Raw genomic sequence first — 15,549 nt, 5'->3', positions numbered from 1 at the left:
ATAAAATTTTATGACCAATCTGTCATTTCAAGTCAATCAACTTCGTCCCCACATAGACATCTCTCATTGCTTGCACCACCACCCTCCTTGACAAGTGAAATGAAACCCATTACCCGAAGACGCGTCTTGTATACCTATATAAAATTTCCGAGATTTAAAAAAGGAGAAGAAAACGAAGAGTTAACACATGACCAGTAAATATTCATGGTGATGTGATAAATATTGAGCGAGGAAAAAACCGAATCCTAGAGATGAATAATTATAATATTCATAAGAGGAATATATTGACCCCCACGTCCTTTAAAAAATTTACGACACAATCAAATAGATATAGTCTGTGGTTGGCTACGAAGAAAGCTTCGGCTGACGTGGAATATTCCGTGTAGTCTTTAGTAAATATTTGGGTAGGTAATAAAATAAATAATTTTACTAAAAGACTTTCAATTTAATGAAAAAAAAAGAATTATGATTTGTCCCCTGCAGCGTCTTATCACAAACTATTCAAATAATCATCGTCTTAACGGAGTAAATTCTCTTGTATACACTTATTCATTGAATAGGTAACCTAAATGAGTCATCTTGTATAATTAAAATCCCGGAAAATACAAAATAAACAAATTGTGATAATTTTCCTACTAACTTAAACAGAAATTTATATTTATTTGTATGCAAAAATTGGCAAATAAATAGAGTTGGAACAGCAATATCCTATGAGATCAATATTCAGAAAATGGGTGTAGTTGCTTCTGGGAAATGTTCATTTATATTTTCATATTAATTTCACTCTCTGAGAGCACTGCAAAAATTTCAACGACAAAAAATATTTGTGTACGAATGAGAGAAATTGCGTAGCAAAAAGCTCCCAATATTAAAGCACATTAGATCACACACATTATTCCGCCCTCAAATACTGAAAGTGCATCAAAATGGTTGGGATGTAATTTTTCAATTATCAATTCAACGATAAATTCTGTTCTAGATTGTAACCGCGTCACCATTAAAGTCTACACAACACACACACCCCAACACATATTCTAATTCCTTTTTGCTGACAATGCCTTCCATCTACTTGATACTTGCCACACATGAGAATTTATTCATCTCAAGTGGGTACATGTCTCGTACATTCGCATGATTGTAGTGTAAAAAAAAGTGACTTAGAAATTAAACAATTGTGGCACTTTAAGCGGTTTATTTGCTGTAATTGAGATAAATAATATGCCTGTCTGTTTATATCCTTAATCCATATAAATTTCTACCTCGTCAATCGCATTCTCCCATTGTACATAATGTATATATTTCAATACACAAATAGGGGATTTCTTGCATCATTGATTACATTTTTAATTACATTTTTCCTATTCTATATAGATTCTTCCCCATACATTAACCCGCTCGAGTTCACAAAATTAAAATTTGCTCTCATCCGTAAATGAAGCATTTAGATTATGAGGAAATACCCCAGAGAAGCATAACAGATTCTGGTGTTTAGATTAATCCGAGAGTACTTGCCCATAGCCGAAAAAAAACTCCACATAAATTATACAACAACGAAAAAATCTCTTTTTTTGGAACATATGAAACGGATGTTAAAAATTTAATTTTAGCACCGATAACCCTCTTAATGAATTGTACATTTCCATATCACAACACTCGTTCTTTCTTAATCGGTGAAATATGAGGAATACAAATGAAGATACAAAAAAAAGAATGTGCGACAAGTTAAAACGGAGCGTGTGTGGTTGATAGAGAGAATAATAATCATAATATATTGAGAAAGAAGAAAGACAAAAAAAAGAACTATATACATAAAGAATTATGTGGCAGAGGTCAAACAAATTTATCAGAAAATTTCTGGTATATTCTCATTTTTTTATTTCACTTTGCTTTCAGTCTTATAAAATACACTTTTTGTTCTCCAAACTCAAAGAAAGAGGTCAAAATTTAGGAATTTCAAAATTATTTCGTTGATTATGAATGAAACGAAAATCCAGGGAGAAAATAACGTTCAAAGTTGAATTTTTCTTGAGGAAAAATCAAAATTTCAAATAAAATTAGAAAAGTAAATAAAGCAAAACGTCGATAGAATGATAAAAGGAATTTTAAAGGAATTTTTAAGGGTTTTTCCTAAACCTATTGAAATTTACTTCTAGTTTTATCTTGTTTTCGAAATTCTCTTTAAAAAAAAACTTTTCATTATTTTTCTTTGAAATTCTCTAAAATTGAAATTTTTCAAGACAATTTCATTTCCTAACTCAATCAGAAGACAACAAAATTTCGGAACACCTGTAGACGGGTTAATGTTCGCTTAATAGTGCGGAAATTCGGCTCACCCTAAGTCGACTTTAGCGATAGAAAAAACATAAAATTTTAATCAAACTTTTGCAAAACTCTGTGTTTGAGAGGAAGTCTCTGTTTCTTTTTATTTTTTGTAATAAATATTTTTTGTCCGTGCGATAGCATTTGTAGGGCGAATCTGTATTTAAAAATATATATACCCCATTATTGCATGTACTAAATATAAATTGTAGAGAGTCCAGAGAGCATTAATACAATTTATAATATGTATATAGTATACTTTTGTCTTATCGTCCGGGGAAATACACATTTAACAACATTTCAAAACTACACACCAAGTGGAGGAAGACAAAAAAGAGGCAGTAAGAATTTAAATTATTTAAATATACGCCAAGTGTTTAATGAAATAAATTGCGATAACAGTTGTGACAGGATATTACTGTATAAGTATGTATGATTTTTTTTTGCTATATATATAATATTCTTCCTCCGCACCAACTTCTTCTTTCTTCCAGCTAATTCGTGACATTTTCCGCGTTTTCCTCTTCAAACATTTTGCTTGGTTGGATGATTTTTTATCAGTTTGATATTTGCCCGAGTTGGAGAGCAATGTACAAGAAGTAACAAAAAAAATGAGCACATATTGCCAACTAAACGACTACCTCCACACGACCTTCAGCTATATTCTAGATTAGATAGATCATCAATATACAAGAGTCTCTCTCTGGAAAACTATTAATTACACACCGTTCGAATCTTTTTTTTTTTTTTGCTTCTCCTCTCACATTTTCTCGCTTCATGCACAGAGATTGGAAGTCTCTGTTTCTTTTTTTTTACCAACGTCTTATACTACACCAAGAGCTCTTTCACATGGTGTATGCGCGCCTTTTTGTACAAAATAACACCACCAACTTCTTTGGTGAGCGAGTTTACAAGAGCGGTGAAGCTTTTTATACAGTTTCACATATGCTATTTCTCTTCCACTTCTCTTGGCGTATATTAGATGTTCAGAGGAATGAGCCATTCTTTGAATTGGTGTCAGTTTATTGACCACATTCTATACTTTTACAAATGATATACGTAAGCACTTTATACGCAATCACCGTGGACGTTTTTTTTCCTCCTATATACCTCCAACAGATCAACTTCTCTTTGTTTCCCATCTAGCTTTGGTTTATGAAGCCTTTCCTTCGCCACATTCCACTTCAAAAAAGCTTTCTTTTTCTCGAAATGCATTTCAATATTAGGAAAATAATAACAATAATTGTCACAGTACAACAAAAATTGACATTTTATATAAAAATGTTAGGCAAAAAAATTCCCCCTCTATGTGGAGCTTTTCTATCTCTCTCTTACACCTTTTTTCCACAGTATATATAATTTATAATAGAAGAAAAAAGTCTCTCTCTCATTCATTGACAAAATAGCTGGAGAAAAAATTCACGATAATAATTGTGGTGTGATGAATGAATGAATGAACAGAGAGAATTCTATGAGAGCTCGTTTTTTCTTTCTTATAATTCCCTAACAATATGGAGCGTACTTTTTTTTTTTAAAAAGCTCTCACACGAAAAGCTCGACAATTGCAGTTAATAGAGCAAAATCATCAGTCACAAAACTTTTTTTTTTCTTTTCAAGTAAACATACCATTAATACCATTTTGCACTTTTTCTGTGCAAACTCCTTTTCATCTCTGCATAAATAGAAACGACTTAATTTTCCATTAAGTGTTGATAAACAACCATGTCTTTTCACCCAGAGTTTCCCATTAACTTTTACAGAGAATTTAATGTGCAAAATGTGCATTGGAAATGAGATTGAGATTTTTTTTAAACATCTCATCGATTATTTTACGGATCTTTACAAAATTTTGCTATTTTTGTATTCTAATTTGATATAAAAATTCAAAAATGATACAAAGAGAGCGTTTTTCCACTGATTCTTTTTGCAAAAAAAAACTCAAACAGATTTTATGTTGGGAAATAAAATACTTTTAAGGGAACAATTTATGTTTGTTCTTTTTTTGTTTAAAGAATCTTAAGAGCATAGCTTAGAAGACAATGATTGAAGATTGAAAAGAGAACTAAAAACAAATCTACTCAACAAAAGTCTCATGTTGTACATAATGCAAAGAATAAAATCTCATCAATTCATAGCACTGAAGCAGTACATTACGTACATATATACAATTCTTTTTCACATAGCAATGAAGTTTCTTTTTACGATACTAAAGCTGAAGAGTTTTTCTTCTTTAAATCCATACAATTGTGCCAACTATAAGACACAATAGGAATGGCGATTGTACGGCGAAATTTTGAAAAAATAGTGTTGCAATATTAAGTTGTATCATCGTATAAAACATTGTTGGAGAATCGTAAAAAAAAACTGCCAAGATGTTGCTGAAGAAATTAGTAGAAAATAAAAAAAAGGTCTTCCTTTAGTTAGGTACGCAGCAAATTTTATACTACACACATTCGTCTCTTCTGTAACCATAAATGCTACATGTACATATGTATTATGGGAGAATTGCTATTTTACATCAAACCACTGTCTTATTCACTTTATATTCCCCTTTTTCTACATAGTCTTTTTTTTGCTAGCAAACGTATGTTCCCTTCATTCTTCAACTTAATGTTTATGCTGAGCATTATTTTACTTTATGGCAACTAGTTAATTCTTTTCAATCTCTTGTCCCCCTCAACAGAGTGAGGTTTCAGCAGCATTGGTTATTTGCAGAAGTAGCAACTGCAACAAGTACAGCAGGAATAATAAGAAAATATACTATATAGTGAAGAGAAAATATAGAAGCAACTTCACAGAGGAAATTTACACAAGTGCCACAATAAAAATAATAATAAAACTTGGGAAGCATACCACAAAAATGCAAGAGAATTAAGAAATATACAACACACATTTTGTAATTTTACAGTGAAAACAGAATTTATTCCTTCATATTACTTTATTCTTTTTTTTAACGTGTGAAAAATATCCATGAAAGTTTTATCCACAACATAGGATGGTTACGTTTTGCTTTTATTAAGCTCTTGTTTGTGTTATAAAAGTTTTTTTTTTTTCAAAATAGAGCTGAAGAAATTTTGCTATACTAAAATAGGTTTAAGAAGTTTTTTTTTTAATATTGCTAATCTTGTTTTAGTTTAATAAAGGGAGAAAAAATAAAAGATTAGGTCTCTTGTCAGGCTAAAGATTTAGTTTCATTTTAAAACATTTATATAATTTTCAATTTTATTATAATATTTACTATTTTGTTAAAAATAATGAACGTTTTTTAATTTTCAAAACAGTTTTCATGTTTCCTAAAATCAAACTGTTTTCTAATGAATTTAAAATTGAGAATAATTTTCTTTTTTTTGTCTTTTATTTCGTCTTTTCTCACATCTTGTCGCCCAATTCTTTCATATCCACACATTTTATCCAAAGTTCGAAAGTAGATTTTCAGTGTGGCGGTGATTTTGCACAAAGATTGCGGGAAAATAGCTTGTTATGTACAGAGCATTTAAAATGGATATTATGTATATGGAAAATTTTCATGTAGCAACTGCACGCATTTATCGAGATTATTGAAAGCACCAAGAATACCAAACACTTGAAATTCAATTATTTTATGCCTTTCTAATTTCTACAAAATTCACCCCACCCCGCCAAACACTCCAATTGGAAACTCTCTCGAATGTTGCGCGAAATTTCTTTTGAATGCCTCTTGCTTGAGAAAACCAACACACATCCATCGAAAGCTCCAACAAAATCAAGACGGATGTGGGAAATTCAACTATTATATTGTTCAAACACTCCTTTCATTGTACAAAATTTTGCTTTTGCTCCATTTGGAGACTCTCTATACTGTATTGTATACGCCATCGCAATATCCCCAATCCCTCATCTTGAGGAGGAAAGGAAAGAGAGAGAGAGAGGGAAAATAAAATCATTTTCCTCGACACTCAATAGAATAATGTTTTACATTATATTCTCATATTGAACAATACATTATAATATATAGATTTAGTGTGAGATCCTTTTGTCTTGAGCTTGTTCTCTTGTTATTCCAGGGAGTCCCTAGTGTTTTGTGGACAGTAGTCCATTATATTCAAAGTCCATCTCTCAGGGGATAAGAGGATGTGTTTATAGCCCCCCCAGAATACACTCCCTATCAACTTTACACAAACACTTTTTTCTCCCTTTCGTATATTTCATAAAATATAAAGCTCGCTATAGATTGTCCATAAATCCATAAAAGCTTTAAATATGAAATTTTGCCCCAAAAAAAAATGCTTTTAATCCTTTACTGTGAGGCTACCGTTCTCTGCTGTTAGTGCATCCGATTTTCACGCTGAGTAGCCCCTGCCAGTTTCATCCAAAGTTTCTTGATTTCTTCACTATCCAAAGTCCACATTTATGCACAAAACATCACAAAATAATCACTTTTTTTCTTCTTCCTTTTACTCCAAAAGATGAAAGTTTAAACTGAGAATTTCCTAACTATTTACTTCCCTTTCCTTTTCGTGTGGTAATTCTCAATTCCAAACCTTCTATCCCTCTAATTCTCACTCCAAAAAAAAAAACACTCGGGGAAATAAAATTATACTCCAAGTAAAGTTCTGCTTTATAATCCTATGTAGCTTAGAAACCCCTTGCTTTAAGAGTTCCCTTTGAAAATTTTCATAAAATTCTTTTAAAAATATAAGCACGATACTTATGAAGTCAGAATATCCTTTTAAGAGTTGGTAACTTTGTTTTTCTTTTGAAAACAAAATTAACTAAAATAAAAAATATAGAAGGTAATTTACATGTAATTAACCACAAGACGTATTAACTAGAAAGGTATAAAAAATCGCGGCATTTAGAGAGAAATTTCTCCGCACTTTTTTCTTCTTCTTTCTTTACAAGCACAATTTATGCGCACCACTTGATGGAGTACTGTTCCTTTTTTTTTAGGATTTAGGGGGTGTTTATTAGAGAGACAAAATGTACAAAAAAAAAGATATTTTTAAAAGAAAAATTCAACTATACTCTTCTCAATACAGCAAAATAAAGTTATTCAAAAACACAAATAACCATCTAGGAGGAAAGTTAAAATCGCACTACTGCCTCTTGTGCTGGCTGGCCTCACTTGGCTGGTGATGAAGAAACATTGGAATGTTGTTCACAAATACAACGCACCATCCCGCGCCTTTCCAGTCAATGTGTGTATAGTAATGTTGTGTGTTAAAATGTTGCATGTATCTCATAGCATTTTATTTCAAACTTTTAGTATTAATTCTGGCTTTTTATAAGTTCCCATTTGCCATACATTCAACGCTCTCCTCATATGTAGCACCGCGCGATAGCATACATATGTGGTTGTTGGGTGAGTGGAAGCCGCGAGAGGTTCCCCCTCGCCAAAACATCACACAAACAAGGTGTACCCCCCTTTACAATTCCCTCACTTCTTCGTGTCTTTTACAACACATTTTGGTCTCTCTCTTTGGCACTTTTTTTTCCAGAAATTCCATCTGAAATTTCATGCCATCTTTCTCATTCAACATTTTACCCGTACACTCTCTCTTTGATGCCATCAAATACTCTGAGAAAAAAAAGCTCACACTCTGTGCTTCCACCAATACTACACATATGTAGTTATGTTGTATAGGTATCCAATTGTTGACGCGAGCAAAATTTGATTCAATGATCGTTGTTCTTTTTAAATTAAAAAAAAAAAGAACTTTTCTTAATTATTTGCCTCAAACAGTTCAACATTCCATTCTATTGGCCACTTTAGTGGGATTCTCAAGAGTTTTCATCTCTAAATGTTGCCAACTTCACATTGCCTCCAGAAAACCAATATGTATACATATCTACTACATATATTTGTACATATATATAGCAGCGATCTTTCTGTACGATCACTTCTCACTCCGCCAATCCCCATGATCAACGAGATGAGAAGTACACCATACACAAATCAACGAGAGCCACAATTGAGGCTTTCCTTTCTTCATAATCACACACCACACGAAGCTCTTTGCCCCTACCCCCCAATGCTCTCTCGCATGTCAAATACACTCACGATCACCCCGATCATTGGATATTTTCTCAACATGATCTCCACTCTGGCTTCACCAGATTCCTATATTGCCCAACATCTTAGCTCACAGCATCACATTCCATCGAATGAAATCCTTTATGAGAGAAGCCCAAAGAGATGGTTATATACACATATTTTTCTTTTTCAATGGTTTGCGTGGTGAATGATCGGCACGATCGTCGATCGCGTTTCTCGCGCGCGCGCACACACACCGACAATCCATTACCAATCGACATTTCCACACAGAGCACAAAGCTCTCATACGAGAACTCGAAGAAGCTTTAAATACCGTTTTTTAGTGGATTTTTTTCTTCTTTTTCTTCATCAAAAACCATTCAGCAGTAGTTGTTTGAAAATTGTAAGACATCATCATGTACACACCATCAAATACCGTGCGCGATCACCCACATTGACGTGGATGAAAGGGGGTTGGGTGGGTGTGAAGAGTTGTGTGATCACAGGGAGGAAAAGATCACTCCAAATCTTCTCCACACACTGCCTAAGCATCTCCTTAAGGCATCGCGCATCATAGAAAATTGTTTCAATTGAATCTCATATATACTGTGAGCTCTTATATCATGCAGACTCTTCTTCCCATTGAGCCTCATTATATTCTTTACAGTGATGGAGGAGATTTCTCTCTCGCCTCATTCCAAAAACAGCAAACCCGCGGGAGGGAGTGATCGCGACGATCGCCAATTCAGCCAACAATGCAAAAATGTTGATTGGCAACAAGGCACGACACAGAGAGAGAAATCTCTTGCCAACGTCCTCGATATATTATAATTACACTTCTTTTTCACCATCCTCTCCGCATATAGCATTTTTGCTGTTTGCCCTATGCTGTATGTGAAATCTCGCGAATGGAAAATCTCACACAAATCACAACCAGGCGCGCACTATATATGTGGATGTATTTTATACCATATATATGTAGCTATATACCTACATATATTATTAAAATAAAAATGTTTGTCTCAACACTGCGGTAAAAATGTATTTGTGAGTTCCATTCCATTTCATTCTCTCCATGTTGAAGAACAAGAAAAAGCCACGCATGCATTTCGGAGTTATTTCCCATTCTTGGACATATATTATTTCTCTCATGTCTTTTTTTCATCTTTTATTTTCTTTATTTTTTTTTCAAATTCCTTCTTCGATGAACAATGTACATTTAGACTTTTTTTTTATTCTTATGCCCTTCGAGAGGGGAGAAAAAAAGGGAAGTAGAAAAGAGAAATCATTTCAGTTTACAACAAACTAAACTACTACCATGAAATATGCACATAAAGTGAATTGAAAAGAAGTTGCAAGAGGAGAAACAAGTGGAGTCATTGATCATCTGTATTAGATGGTTGTGCCCTTTAAATTCACCTTTAAAGGGCCTCGTGTAGCATTTAAAGGGATCAAACGTGAATGCATGCACAGCTTCTCATACAACATCATCTCTCTCTTTTTTTTCTCCTCCTTCTTCAACCTGGAATATTCAATCACTTTTCACCATTAGCACATCTTCTTCCAAAAGAGCATCTTCGGATGATCTTTGGTGCCACATAGTAAGATTCAAGACAAAGAAAGAAGAAGGCAAAAAAAAACATTAATTGCTTCAGCAAACATTTACAAGAAATTTAGTGATTTTTTCTCATTATAGCCTCTATAAAAGTTTAATCTCTTTTCATGTATCAGAAAGTAAAATATTGTCTTTTACCATTCACATTAGGACCCTACGGCCGCTTCACCGTTTGTGCATTACCTATATATATACATACATATAGTAATGAGTTTGAATAATGAGTCTCTCAAATAAAAATTGATTAAAAACCAATAAATTTATAAATTAAAAATTAATTTTTATTACTAAAATTATAAGAACTATCTTTTTTATTATTCTACTGCGATAGTGTAGTCGCTAGAAGCTAGTCTACTGATGCATATCACTTGAGTTCGAATCCCATGGATACATAACCTTTTATTATCATTTTTTAAAACTTTTACCTCCTTCCGTTCTTCCTTCTCAATCGTTTCAATCAATGGTATAGATACCATGCCCGACCGATTTTACAGAATATTACTTCTTAAAATTACATTGTATCGAGTTATATGCTTTAACCGACTAAAAAATGCTCAACAACTGGAAAATTGAATAATAAATTAAATTAATTCTTTAATTTTCACCCCCTTTAAACGCTTTGAATCTATTCAAATGCCTATTTAAAAAAAAACGATTTTATTGCACTTAAAATTGATTGAAAACTCTCAAATTCCTCAGCAAAATAAGCCACTCTGTCATGGTTCTTTTGGCATTCTTTCACCAATTGATTAAAAAGAATCTACCCAGTTAACAACAAAAAAATGTGACTCACACCAGACTTATGAAGAAAATAAAAATTCACGAAACATGATCAACTTGAAAATGTCAATTCAACAGCATTATGTCAGAGGCACTGCCTTTAAATACAGCACGTCATTTCCCATTTAGTTTGGCTTTCAACATGATAATCATAGAGTCGAGGAGTGACAGAGATGGAAGGAATATATATTTTATATTGTACATACATATAGTCAAGAGACACACGCAGCACTTTTTGTTCTACTTCTGCGACCTCACTACAAATTCTTAGCATAACGAAAAAAAAATGGTAAAAGAAAAAAATAAAATTTTCATAATATTCTATCACAACGTGATCGTTATTGTTTATAGCTTTGGTGGGGAAAACCACACACAGATTGATGTGGCAATTTCTCACATATTTTTCTCTCCCCGGTCTCATTGCAAATGTCCAACTATCGCTCTTTGTGTACACAAAAACAGATCACTCGCACCGAAATTACCCAGAAATTTCTTATCATACAACACACTGGACTTTTAATAACATCGTAATAATGATAAACTTATAATGATGCCAAAAAAAAATCTCAAGAGTTCACAATAAACAATAAAATGGGAGAGAAATCCGAGAAAATTGATTAATACCATGAATCTTTTGTCGATTGAGTGCATAATATAATGTCTTTAGACATATTTATGAACTTTGGATGTCATTCATTGTTATTGACTCATCTGAATTTTTATGAATATGTATGTATGTAACATACATATCATAATGTGGATTAACACCACACAATAATTGCTGACTGAGTTTGAAATAATGTAAACGATAAAAAAGTATTCAATTAAAGAGATAACTTAATACCGGCTATGGTTGAATCTTCCAGGATTTTATTTAATTTATCTTGAAATCTTCTTGTCATTTATTCTTAGAATTAAAAAATATATGATAGGTAATAATTTTATAAGACAAGTCTTGATTTTTTTCTCAACAAAAGCTTTAGCATAAATGAAGTTCTCTTAAATTTATATCTTGTTTGTCATAGAGATCCTGTATCAAATGAAAAAAAAATCGAGACGTCGCTGGACCTGATTTTTCGGTGTAATATGGTTCTCATTTACATTTAATTTTTGCTATATAAAAAAAGGAATTTATGTTAAAATATGCACTATTCTTGCGCATTGTTATGTGGTTTGGATACATTTTTTTGGTGACTTCTTTGTTTGAATGTTCAAATTAGAAACTATGAGAGAATTACCATCAAGTGGATAGTTCATCATGCACAAAACCTCTCGTGACTAGCTAATGAAGAGTTTCAGCATTCTTTTACAATATATGTATGTATATACGGTGCAAAAGCCTAATTTGTACATAACCATGCCAACATACCAGCAGAACGGACAAATCAGTAATATACACCTCAGTTGTGTTTTTTTTTATCTATAGAAGGTCACAAAAAGCACTTGCAACCTACTGCGGGGATCATTGGTTAGCATTCTATGGAGTATATTGAAATTATCTCTGTGACATGGTTGACAAATGGTATATTGCGGTGAGATATGAAATGAAATAGTAATAATTATAAAAGTGATTGCAAATTTCTTGTCGTGCTTTGGTGATTGTCATCGCTAGTCGTTCACCTCCGGTTTTGTGTTTTATTTCCAACTTCTCATCGATGCGGAGTTTCTCTCTCATATTTAGTTTCTTTTTTTACCCATTCCTCCGCAGCTTTTGCCCTCTTCATCTTGGTGCAAAACAAAAAAAAAAGAGGAAAAAAGAAGAAAAACTCGCGATCACGGTTCACCAATTCGACAGGCAATCCACAAACCAACGAGGCAGCAGCAACACAACAATTTTCTTCGAATTGCTGGCTCACAGTTATTTTTTTTTTGCTTTGTACATACATTTACTTCGCGAGCTGTATGTCTTTGGATTGTATTTCTCTCTCACTCTCCATCTTGAACCATTACATACATTTTATACATTGCAAGAGAGCATTTTATATTTTTGCAAAAAGCAACCCAAAGAAGTGATTTTAAGCCACCACCACACGAAATCTCACAGGCTACATGGCAGCAAAACTCTCGGTATGTGAGCCACACGATATATGGATTTTACCAACCAGAGATGTGAGGAAATCATCAAATTGTGTGAGAAGGATTGCAGTTTTGGATTTTTCTCACAGATCAATTTCTTACATGAAAGTCAGCAATTTTCCATTGTTTTTGCACTCACCTCTTTCGTTATATATGCCTCCATTCATTCAAGCAGTGTTTATTAAATCTCTCTTCCAGTAAGTATAATGTAAAGTATGTGCATCAATCTTATGTACAAAATGCAATTTTTTAAAGCAAATTTTCTCCAAAGGGTTCCATTTCCTCCAGATCCTTACAAAGATTTTTTCAAGAAAAAAATTAATAAAAATTTGAAAGTGTTTAAAAACCAAAACAAATATTAATTAAAATTAAAAATCCAAAATAAAAATTTTCTCAACAGCTTTGGGATATTTCTCACAGAACCGCTTCGACATTCTCTTCGCCTCCCCCCCCCCCATCACTCTCTTGTGGAGGTATGATTTTGTCGAATAAGTCACGATAGTGGTGAATGTTGACGAGAGAAAAAAAATGTAATAATATGAATTATATGTCAGAATTGCGTAATTTGACCACGCACTCAAAGTATGCAAGTCTCCAAGTAAAATACTTGAAATTTCATACCATATTATTTTACCAGATTGGCGCAATTTATTTGTGAAGTGAGATCTCTTTCTCTCTGCGTTGCTGTCAAACAAAATATTATAGATATTTACCTATATACTTCCTGCTTAGTAGCGAAAAGGACACATTTTCTTTGAAAAAAAAAATAACGACATTTGGTTAAAACAAAAAGAACCCTTTTAAACCTTCTTAGAAGAGGTTAGTCAGCTTAACAAAAAAAAACTAGCCTTTGATGATGTTTTATATTGCAAAAAAAACGTCTTTGTTTCTCAATGTTTGTGGAAAAATTAAATTTAAGAGAAAAACTTTAATAGACTTTTCAAGGGATAAAAGGGTAGCAAAAAAAACAGAGAAATCTCCATGCAGAAAAAAATATGGATGTGCTTCGTTATACAAACAAATGTAATGTGAAAAAGTTCATTAACTCTTATTACCAATCACACTCCGTGTCTAATCTCTTTTTATCATCAAAAATTTATCTTGGTGTATCGAAAGGGAAAAAAAACATTCAAATTGGCTTTCCTTTTTCAACCTATTGCATCATCTTCCATTGATTGAATCTATTAATAAATTGTGTTTGATTGAAAATAACGCGAAACTATTGCTCATAATTCCCATATTGCAAATGCTCTCTCACAATAATAATGTTCCATTTTCTAATAATTCATTTCATCAGCAAAATATGTTGCTCTTTCAATTCCCACCTAAATGCTTTCCTAAATCTCTAGCGGCTTCAATGAGAATATTAATTGGAGAATTGCATCGTGGATAGAGGCGCCTTTAAGTATCAACTATCAATGAAAATTAGTCTGACGTCCTTGGCTACCGAACGTCATAGGATTCTTCGTGGAATTTTAGTTAATATTCATGCATAGTTTTGTAAGGTGCGGGAGTAAAGAAATTTAATTTATGTCCATGAGTTCATTTAAGTTTTCATTGAAACTATAGGCAGAAAGTTCTCTAGATTTTCATCTCAATTTGCAAAAAAAAATAATTTTATAAGTTTTTTCAAGATCCTGATGGAAAAAAACTAAAATTGCTAATTTATTGCACTTTACTTTACGACCTAAAAAAATATTTGCTCTCAGCAAAGAGAAATTTTACATAAACAAACATTAAGAACCACTAAAACAACTCAAATAGAATTTGCTGAAAATGTCCAAAATCCATCAATATTTGCATTCTTGCAAAAATGCTGTATTCGTGTTACTAACTAAAGAAAAATAAAAAAAATTGTGTGTCCACACAAACTTTTAATTACACATTCTTCTGGGACACACAGAAAGCATACTTATTCCACACAGAACATTGCAATAGAATTGCATACAAATGCTGCAAATGTTGCAAACTCAAATTGTCTTTTTCAACTCTTTATCCATTCAGTATGCAATAGATGCAGCAACAAGTAAAATTACTACTCTGTAGCCACCATTAAACTTTTTCCCACCTTCTGCCACACACAACATGCCCTCCCCCCCACTATTCGTGTCAAAAAAAACTTTACATGCGCGACGTACACACACCTAATTTTAAAAACTCACCTATTTTGGTATTTCATTGAAAATATATATATGAATACCTACATTACTGTACATAACATAGCTACAAAATCATTATTGTAGCCACCATCCTAAACAACATATGGAATTCCATTTAAAATGCATTTTCTGCAATGGAGAGAGAGTGCAAAGTAGAAATGGCAAATTGCAATTCATGCTATTTCTGTTTATTTTTTCACTTAAATGTAACACATTGTTAATAATAAAGCGATTTGTACAAGTTTAAAATGTGAGACACCATTCATTTGCAATAAATTGTGTAAAATACAACTTCATGTTCATTTTACAAATTTTAAAACTTCCCTCCTGATTTGAAAATGATTGAAAAACTTCTTTTTCTAAACTTTAGGAAAAAGACATTCAATTGTAAAAAAATAAAATGAGCAATTGATTTGCCATAGAACTCGCATTTACCTTCTCTCTCTTTTAATTTCTATTAATTATTCTAACTGAAACTAATTTCAAGCTATTGAACTAGAAAATCATTATACCACAGAAAAACAGTTTCTTTATATATTTAATTAAATTTTCAATGAAACTAATTTTTACCTTCGTTGAAGCCAAAA

The 15,549-nt window shown here is 32.5% G+C and overlaps 2 protein-coding genes across 6 annotated transcripts in view; one reads left to right on the top strand and one right to left on the bottom strand.

Annotated features, from left to right (window-relative positions):
* The window catches only part of LOC129790699 (transmembrane protease serine 9-like), a 776,474-nt gene that overhangs the window by 72,237 nt on the left and 688,688 nt on the right, over positions 1 to 15,549 (top strand). The gene's annotated exons all lie outside the window — the stretch shown is intronic.
* LOC129790654 (fibronectin type-III domain-containing protein 3a) overlaps positions 1 to 15,549 on the bottom strand; it is an 82,252-nt gene that overhangs the window by 43,853 nt on the left and 22,850 nt on the right. The window contains exon 1 of one of the 5 annotated variants that reach the window (XM_055828262.1): positions 6,600 to 15,295. The exons of 1 other annotated variant lie outside the window; for it this stretch is intronic. The gene's annotated coding sequence lies outside the window, so the exon portion shown is untranslated. Of the gene's footprint in view, positions 1 to 6,599; positions 15,296 to 15,549 lie in introns of those variants that run through there. 3 more of the 5 variants (XM_055828261.1, XM_055828263.1, XM_055828264.1) reach the window with 3 other exon arrangements.

The sequence above is a fragment of the Lutzomyia longipalpis genome, chromosome 2 (genome assembly GCF_024334085.1).
Source record: "Lutzomyia longipalpis isolate SR_M1_2022 chromosome 2, ASM2433408v1".
In the NCBI taxonomy this organism is placed as follows: domain Eukaryota; kingdom Metazoa; phylum Arthropoda; class Insecta; order Diptera; family Psychodidae; genus Lutzomyia; species Lutzomyia longipalpis.
The sequence above is the reverse complement of the archived record's forward strand: the minus strand, read 5'-3'. Positions and strand labels throughout refer to the sequence as shown.